Here is a 5,000-nt window from a genome sequence, read left to right on the forward strand (position 1 = left end):
TACGCCCAATCTCATCTGATCTTGTTTGCTAAGCAGTGTTGGGCCTGGTTAGTACTTGGATGGGAGACCACCTGGGCATACAAGGTGCTGTAGATATTTTTATACTGCCAACACCGTTCTGTTGATGCATTCCATTTTCAAATGTATTCATTTATGAACCAGTAGTTAGAAGTAGAAAAGTTCAAACAGAAACCACAAAGCTAATCTACAGCCACACCACACTGGATACGCCCAATCTCATCTGATCTTGGAAGCTAAGCAGTGTTGGGCCTGGTTAGTACTTGGATGGGAGACCACCTGGGAATACAAGGTGCTGTAGATATTTTTATACTGCCAACACCGTTCTGTTGATGCATTCCATTTTCAAACGTATTCATTTATGAACCAGTAGTTAGAAGTAGAAAAGTTCAAACAAAAACCACAAAGCTAATCTACAGCTACACCACACTGGATACGCCCAATCTCATCTGATCTTGGAAGCTAAGCAGTGTTGGGCCTGGTTAGTACTTGGATGGGAGACCACCTGGGAATACAAGGTGCTGTAGATATTTTTATACTGCCAACACCGTTCTGTTGATGCATTCCATTTTCAAACGTATTCATTTATGAACCAGTAGTTAGAAGTAGAAAAGTTCTAACAGAAACCATAAAGCTCATCTACAGCCACACCACACTGAATACGCCCAATCTCATCTGATCTTGGACGCTAAGCAGTGTTGGGCCTGGTTAGTACTTGGATGGGAGACCACCTGGGAATACGAGGTGCTGTAGATATTTTTTATACTACCAACACCATTCTGTTGATGCATTCCATTTTAAAACGTATTCATTTATGAACCAGTAGTTAGAAGTAGAAAAGTTCTAACAGAAACCAGAAAGTTCATCTACAGCAACACCACACTGGATACGCCCAATCTCATCTGATCTTGTTAGCTAAGCAGTGTTGGGCCTGGATAGTACTTGGATGGGAGACCACCTGGGAATACAAGGTGCTGTAGATATTTTTATACTGCCAACACCGTTCTGTTGATGCATTCCATTTTCAAATGTATTCATTTATGAACCAGTAGTTAGAAGTAGAAAAGTTCAAACAGAAACCACAAAGCTAATCTACAGCCACACCACACTGAATACGCCCAATCTCATCTGATCTTGTTAGCTAAGCAGTGTTGGGCCTGGTTAGTACTTGGATGGGAGACCACCTGGGAATACAAGGTGCTGTAGATATTTTTATACTGCCAACACCGTTCTGTTGATGCATTCCATTTTCAAACGTATTCATTTATGAACCAGTAGTTAGAAGTAGAAAAGTTCTAACAGAAACCATAAAGCTCATCTACAGCCACACCACACTGAATACGCCCAATCTCATCTGATCTTGGAAGCTAAGCAGTGTTGGGCCTGGTTAGTACTTGGATGGGAGACCACCTGGGAATACGAGGTGCTGTAGATATTTTTATACTACCAACACCATTCTGTTGATGCATTCCATTTTAAAACGTATTCATTTATGAACCAGTAGTTAGAAGTAGAAAAGTTCTAACAGAAACCAGAAAGTTCATCTACAGCAACACCACACTGGATACGCCCAATGTCATCTGATATTGGAAGTTAAGCAGTGTTGGGCCTGGTTAGTACTTGGATGGGAGACCACCTGGGAATACGAGGTGCTGTAGATATTTTTATACTACCAACACCATTCTGTTGATGCATTCCATTTTAAAACGTATTCATTTATGAACCAGTAGTTAGAAGTAGAAAAGTTCTAACAGAAACCAGAAAGTTCATCTACAGCAACACCACACTGGATACGCCCAATCTCATCTGATCTTGTTAGCTAAGCAGTGTTGGGCCTGGTTAGTACTTGGATGGGAGACCACCTGGGAATACAAGGTGCTGTAGATATTTTTATACTGCCAACACCGTTCTGTTGATGCATTCCATTTTAAAACGTATTCATTTATGAACCAGTAGTTAGAAGTAGAAAAGTTCTAACAGAAACCAGAAAGTTCATCTACAGCAACACCACACTGGATACGCCCAATCTCATCTGATCTTGGAAGCTAAGCAGTGTTGGGCCTGGTTAGTACTTGGATGGGAGACCACCTGGGAATACAAGGTGCTGTAGATATTTTTATACTGCCAACACCGTTCTGTTGATGCATTCCATTTTCAAACGTATTCATTTATGAACCGGTAGTTAGAAGTAGAAAAGTTATAACAGAAACCATAAAGCTCATCTACAGCCACACCACACTGAATACGCCCAATCTCATCTGATCTTGGAAGCTAAGCAGTGTTGGGCCTGGTTAGTACTTGGATGGGAGACCACCTGGGAATACGAGGTGCTGTAGATATTTTTATACTACCAACACCATTCTGTTGATGCATTCCATTTTAAAATGTATTCATTTATGAACCAGTAGTTAGAAGTAGAAAAGTTCTAACAGAAACCAGAAAGTTCATCTACAGCAACACCACACTGGATACGCCCAATCTCATCTGATCTTGTTAGCTAAGCAGTGTTGGGCCTGGTTAGTACTTGGATGGGAGACCACCTGGGAATACAAGGTGCTGTAGATATTTTTATACTGCCAACACCGTTCTGTTGATGCATTCCATTTTCAAATGTATTCATTTATGAACCAGTAGTTAGAAGTAGAAAAGTTCAAACAGAAACCACAAAGCTAATCTACAGCCACACCACACTGAATACGCCCAATCTCATCTGATCTTGGAAGCTAAGCAGTGTTGGGCCTGGTTAGTACTTGGATGGGAGACCACCTGGGAATACAAGGTGCTGTAGATATTTTTATACTGCCAACACCGTTCTGTTGATGCATTCCATTTTAAAACGTATTCATTTATGAACCAGTAGTTAGAAGTAGAAAAGTTCTAACAGAAACCAGAAAGTTCATCTACAGCAACACCACACTGGATACGCCCAATCTCATCTGATCTTGTTAGCTAAGCAGTGTTGGGCTTGGTTAGTACTTGGATGGGAGACCACCTGGGAATACAAGGTGCTGTAGATATTTTTATACTGCCAACACCGTTCTGTTGATGCATTCCATTTTCAAACGTATTCATTTATGAACCAGTAGTTAGAAGTAGAAAAGTTCTAACAGAAACCATAAAGCTCATCTACAGCCACACCACACTGAATACGCCCAATCTCATCTGATCTTGGAAGCTAAGCAGTGTTGGGCCTGGTTAGTACTTGGATGGGAGACCACCTGGGAATACGAGGTGCTGTATATATTTTTTATACTACCAACACCATTCTGTTGATGCATTCCATTTTAAAACGTATTCATTTATGAACCAGTAGTTAGAAGTAGAAAAGTTCTAACAGAAACCAGAAAGTTCATCTACAGCAACACCACACTGGATGCGCCCAATCTCATCTGATCTTGTTAGCTAAGCAGTGTTGGGCCTGGATAGTACTTGGATGGGAGACCACCTGGGAATACAAGGTGCTGTAGATATTTTTATACTGCCAACACCGTTCTGTTGATGCATTCCATTTTCAAATGTATTCATTTATGAACCAGTAGTTAGAAGTAGAAAAGTTCAAACAGAAACCACAAAGCTAATCTACAGCCACACCACACTGAATACGCCCAATCTCATCTGATCTTGGAAGCTAAGCAGTGTTGGGCCTGGTTAGTACTTGGATGGGAGACCACCTGGGAATACAAGGTGCTGTAGATATTTTTATACTGCCAACACCGTTCTGTTGATGCATTCCATTTTAAAACGTATTCATTTATGAACCAGTAGTTAGAAGTAGAAAAGTTCTAACAGAAACCAGAAAGTTCATCTACAGCAACACCACACTGGATACGCCCAATCTCATCTGATCTTGTTAGCTAAGCAGTGTTGGGCCTGGTTAGTACTTGGATGGGAGACCACCTGGGAATACAATTTGCTGTAGATATTTTTATACTGCCAACACCGTTCTGTTGATGCATTCCATTTTCAAATGTATTCATTTATGAACCAGTAGTTAGAAGTAGAAAAGTTCAAACAAAAACCACAAAGCTAATCTACAGCCACACCACACTGGATACGCCCAATCTCATCTGATCTTGGAAGCTTAGCAGTGTTGGGCCTGGTTAGTACTTGGATGGGAGACCACCTGGGAATACAAGGTGCTGTAGATATTTTTATACTGCCAACACCGTTCTGTTGATGCATTCCATTTTAAAACGTATTCATTTATGAACCAGTAGTTAGAAGTAGAAAAGTTCTAACAGAAACCAGAAAGTTCATCTACAGCAACACCACACTGGATACGCCCAATCTCATCTGATCTTGGAAGCTAAGCAGTGTTGGGCCTGGTTAGTACTTGGATGGGAGACCACCTGGGAATACAAGGTGCTGTAGATATTTTTATACTGCCAACACCGTTCTGTTGATGCATTCCATTTTCAAACGTATTCATTTATGAACCAGTAGTTAGAAGTAGAAAAGTTCTAACAGAAACCACAAAGCTCATCTACAGCCACACCACACTGAATACGCCCAATCTCATCTGATCTTGGAAGTTAAGCAGTGTTGGGCCTGGTTAGTACTTGGATGGGAGACCACCTGGGAATACAAGGTGCTGTAGATATTTTTATACTACCAACACCGTTCTGTTGATGCATTCCATTTTAAAACGTATTCATTTATGAACCAGTAGTTAGAAGTAGAAAAGTTCTAACAGAAACCAGAAAGTTCATCTACAGCAACACCACACTGGATACGCCCAATCTCATCTGATCTTGTTAGCTAAGCAGTGTTGGGCCTGGTTAGTACTTGGATGGGAGACCACCTGGGAATACAAGGTGCTGTAGATATTTTTATACTGCCAACACCGTTCTGTTGATGCATTCCATTTTCAAACGTATTCATTTATGAACCAGTAGTTAGAAGTAGAAAAGTTCTAACAGAAACCATAAAGCTCATCTACAGCCACACCACACTGAATACGCCCAATCTCATCTGATCTTGGA

At 40.9% G+C, this 5,000-nt stretch overlaps 18 non-coding genes and 5 pseudogenes across 18 annotated transcripts in view; all 23 read left to right on the plus strand.

Moving 5' to 3' along the window:
- Window positions 1–96, plus strand: part of LOC134894400 (5S ribosomal RNA) — a 119-nt pseudogene extending 23 nt beyond the window's left edge.
- Window positions 97–203: 107 nt separating this feature from the next.
- On the plus strand, window positions 204–322 carry LOC135063224 (5S ribosomal RNA). The gene has a single exon (XR_010249559.1). It is a non-coding gene; the product is annotated as a 5S ribosomal RNA (ribosomal RNA).
- A 107-nt stretch (window positions 323–429) lies between these two features.
- Window positions 430–548, plus strand: LOC135058395 (5S ribosomal RNA). The gene has a single exon (XR_010244824.1). It is a non-coding gene; the product is annotated as a 5S ribosomal RNA (ribosomal RNA).
- A 107-nt stretch (window positions 549–655) lies between these two features.
- On the plus strand, window positions 656–774 carry LOC135058688 (5S ribosomal RNA). Its single transcript, XR_010245114.1, has one exon. It is a non-coding gene; the product is annotated as a 5S ribosomal RNA (ribosomal RNA).
- Window positions 775–882: 108 nt separating this feature from the next.
- LOC134887481 (5S ribosomal RNA) lies at window positions 883–1,001 on the plus strand (annotated as a pseudogene).
- A 107-nt stretch (window positions 1,002–1,108) lies between these two features.
- LOC135069626 (5S ribosomal RNA) lies at window positions 1,109–1,227 on the plus strand. Its single transcript, XR_010255804.1, has one exon. It is a non-coding gene; the product is annotated as a 5S ribosomal RNA (ribosomal RNA).
- A 107-nt stretch (window positions 1,228–1,334) lies between these two features.
- LOC134899695 (5S ribosomal RNA) lies at window positions 1,335–1,453 on the plus strand. The gene has a single exon (XR_010173336.1). It is a non-coding gene; the product is annotated as a 5S ribosomal RNA (ribosomal RNA).
- Window positions 1,454–1,560: 107 nt separating this feature from the next.
- On the plus strand, window positions 1,561–1,679 carry LOC134890226 (5S ribosomal RNA; annotated as a pseudogene).
- Window positions 1,680–1,786: 107 nt separating this feature from the next.
- Window positions 1,787–1,905, plus strand: LOC134886751 (5S ribosomal RNA). Its single transcript, XR_010170827.1, has one exon. It is a non-coding gene; the product is annotated as a 5S ribosomal RNA (ribosomal RNA).
- A 107-nt stretch (window positions 1,906–2,012) lies between these two features.
- LOC135059645 (5S ribosomal RNA) lies at window positions 2,013–2,131 on the plus strand. The gene has a single exon (XR_010246042.1). It is a non-coding gene; the product is annotated as a 5S ribosomal RNA (ribosomal RNA).
- Window positions 2,132–2,238: 107 nt separating this feature from the next.
- Window positions 2,239–2,357, plus strand: LOC134899812 (5S ribosomal RNA). The gene has a single exon (XR_010173397.1). It is a non-coding gene; the product is annotated as a 5S ribosomal RNA (ribosomal RNA).
- Window positions 2,358–2,464: 107 nt separating this feature from the next.
- On the plus strand, window positions 2,465–2,583 carry LOC134886753 (5S ribosomal RNA). Its single transcript, XR_010170829.1, has one exon. It is a non-coding gene; the product is annotated as a 5S ribosomal RNA (ribosomal RNA).
- Window positions 2,584–2,690: 107 nt separating this feature from the next.
- LOC135060271 (5S ribosomal RNA) lies at window positions 2,691–2,809 on the plus strand. Its single transcript, XR_010246661.1, has one exon. It is a non-coding gene; the product is annotated as a 5S ribosomal RNA (ribosomal RNA).
- A 107-nt stretch (window positions 2,810–2,916) lies between these two features.
- LOC134889169 (5S ribosomal RNA) lies at window positions 2,917–3,035 on the plus strand (annotated as a pseudogene).
- A 107-nt stretch (window positions 3,036–3,142) lies between these two features.
- On the plus strand, window positions 3,143–3,261 carry LOC135059291 (5S ribosomal RNA). Its single transcript, XR_010245700.1, has one exon. It is a non-coding gene; the product is annotated as a 5S ribosomal RNA (ribosomal RNA).
- A 108-nt stretch (window positions 3,262–3,369) lies between these two features.
- Window positions 3,370–3,488, plus strand: LOC134886306 (5S ribosomal RNA). Its single transcript, XR_010170393.1, has one exon. It is a non-coding gene; the product is annotated as a 5S ribosomal RNA (ribosomal RNA).
- Window positions 3,489–3,595: 107 nt separating this feature from the next.
- LOC135060282 (5S ribosomal RNA) lies at window positions 3,596–3,714 on the plus strand. Its single transcript, XR_010246672.1, has one exon. It is a non-coding gene; the product is annotated as a 5S ribosomal RNA (ribosomal RNA).
- Window positions 3,715–3,821: 107 nt separating this feature from the next.
- Window positions 3,822–3,940, plus strand: LOC134894935 (5S ribosomal RNA; annotated as a pseudogene).
- A 107-nt stretch (window positions 3,941–4,047) lies between these two features.
- On the plus strand, window positions 4,048–4,166 carry LOC135066280 (5S ribosomal RNA). The gene has a single exon (XR_010252532.1). It is a non-coding gene; the product is annotated as a 5S ribosomal RNA (ribosomal RNA).
- Window positions 4,167–4,273: 107 nt separating this feature from the next.
- Window positions 4,274–4,392, plus strand: LOC135059646 (5S ribosomal RNA). Its single transcript, XR_010246043.1, has one exon. It is a non-coding gene; the product is annotated as a 5S ribosomal RNA (ribosomal RNA).
- Window positions 4,393–4,499: 107 nt separating this feature from the next.
- LOC134890931 (5S ribosomal RNA) lies at window positions 4,500–4,618 on the plus strand. The gene has a single exon (XR_010171409.1). It is a non-coding gene; the product is annotated as a 5S ribosomal RNA (ribosomal RNA).
- Window positions 4,619–4,725: 107 nt separating this feature from the next.
- LOC134886754 (5S ribosomal RNA) lies at window positions 4,726–4,844 on the plus strand. Its single transcript, XR_010170830.1, has one exon. It is a non-coding gene; the product is annotated as a 5S ribosomal RNA (ribosomal RNA).
- A 107-nt stretch (window positions 4,845–4,951) lies between these two features.
- The window catches only part of LOC134899928 (5S ribosomal RNA), a 119-nt gene continuing 70 nt past the window's right edge, over window positions 4,952–5,000 (plus strand). The window contains exon 1 of the ribosomal RNA XR_010173470.1: window positions 4,952–5,000. This exon is cut by the window's right edge and continues 70 nt beyond it. This is a non-coding gene — a ribosomal RNA (5S ribosomal RNA).

The sequence above is a fragment of the Pseudophryne corroboree genome, chromosome 3 (assembly GCF_028390025.1).
Source record: "Pseudophryne corroboree isolate aPseCor3 chromosome 3, aPseCor3.hap2, whole genome shotgun sequence".
Taxonomy (NCBI): Eukaryota; Metazoa; Chordata; class Amphibia; order Anura; family Myobatrachidae; genus Pseudophryne; species Pseudophryne corroboree.